Source organism: Triplophysa dalaica, chromosome 6 (assembly GCF_015846415.1).
Source record: "Triplophysa dalaica isolate WHDGS20190420 chromosome 6, ASM1584641v1, whole genome shotgun sequence".
NCBI lineage: Eukaryota > Metazoa > Chordata > Actinopteri > Cypriniformes > Nemacheilidae > Triplophysa > Triplophysa dalaica.
In genome coordinates, this window is record NC_079547.1 from 4,882,143 (window position 1) to 4,884,138 (window position 1,996).

Sequence of the window (1,996 nt, forward strand, 5' to 3'; positions counted from 1 at the left end):
ACTTTTCTCAGTGGCAAATCAGGACCTCCCCTCACACAGACACACACGCGACGCACACACATTTGGTCCAACAAAGCGATCACTACAGCCTTCCTAAACTCTTTCATTTCCTTTAGTACAGTTGAGTTTTTTCTTTTAAACACATCAGAGAGAGAGAGAGAGCAAGTTTCTTGGCACAGAACGCTTGGAATGTGTATAAACTTCACTTCCACTCTCTCTCTCTCTCTCTCTCTCTCTCTCGCTCTATTACACACACACACACATATGCGTGCACACACACGCACGCACACACCTGAATATTATTCACAGACGTTTTTAAATGGAGATAGTTAAATGAAAGTCATTGACAAAGTTGAGTCTGGTCTAACATTATTCAAAATCTCTCTTTCTCTCTTTCTCTTTCTCTCTCTCTTTCTTTCTCTGATAGCATCAAAGTCAAAAAGGGACTATCAGTGTTGAATAAAAGAGCCCTTGTGCTTCACCAATTACTGAAATATAGAATTTGATGATCACAAGTTACCAACATTGCAGTTTCTGTGGGAAACAACACAAATGAGCAAAGAAGATTTGATGGGATTTGTTAGGAAGGAGAAGGATGCATCTTAGCAGTTTTTTAATGATAAGAAATGAGAGGGTCTATGAAAAGCTGATCAAAGAACAAAAACAAACGCAGAAGAAGTTTAAAATGGAGGTTGCCTGTGCAAAACGTTTTTGCATAGTTGCCAGGGTAATCTTGTATCCAGTCCCTAATGATATTCTAGTAAACTTATAGTATGTGCTCTCTGTCTTGATTTGTTAAAAGACATTATGCTGCAAACACATCAAACACGAATTAAGCGATTTACGTGAGTAAATTACATACAAAGTCAATGCAAAGACGCAAATTGACATAAGCATGCGCCGGGCCGACACAAATGCCGCAAATTGGCCGGCTTCTATGCGAGTTGAAAAATTTCAACAAGAAATTTGCACTAAGAGATCATTGACACCTACTGTTTGACATGTCCGGAAGCATCAAGACACTCCCGTAGCATAATGTTTTTCGTGTTACTCAAGTTACGAAGAGCGAAAAATGCGACGCTTCACGTTTTGGTGTGAACACAGCATTAGGTCTATTAAAATGTGAGTTTTGTGGATTTTTTGTTCTACATGCAAAGATTGTAGGTTTGGATGAGCTTACACTGCAAAAAAATTAATCTATTTTTTTGGTCCTGGTTTTTTTCAATTCTTCAATCAAGATACGTTTATTTGGAATCAAAGTGACCCAAGACATGAACTCTTGTTTTATGAAACTAAAAAGTGACATTTATGCTTAAAAGTGCGGTGTGTACTGTGTCATTTTTTGGATTAGAATAAGCTATTTCTATCTACAAACAGATAATGTTCCCTTGCTTGGAATGTTTCATGTTGTTTTGAAGTACCCCTATCCTGACAACCTGCTCTACAGAGCGCGTTTCGTAAATACATTATTTACTGTAGCAAAGAAGTGAAAACGTCATGAAATCGCAGTTCTGTGTCAGCCACCATAGTGCTTCGAAAGGGAGAGGGGAGGAGTGATCCTTTGGTTGCAATTCGCAACCTCACCACAAGATGTCACTAAATGTCTTACACTAGAGCTTTAAAACAAGGAAAATATGCTAATTTGGTAGGAAAACGTGAATGAAGAACTTTATAAACATCTTAATTCAAGCTTTTTTGTAGAATTTTGATGCTTGTTTTAAGTATTAACTCGATTTAGATTTTTCAAAACAAGGCTTCTGAAGAAAGTTCATATTACTTTTTATATATTTGTACTGAAACGAAAGACAAAAAATACTGTTTAAATGAAAGTAATTTATTTTATATTTTAAGATTAGAATATATATATATGTTTGGAACCACATGAGGGTGAATAAATGAACAGAATTTTTCAGTTTTGGGTGAAATAGTCCTTTAGAAAAAATTAAAGACAAAAAACACCCTTATATACTCACAATTGAAGAGGTTTTACTTAAAA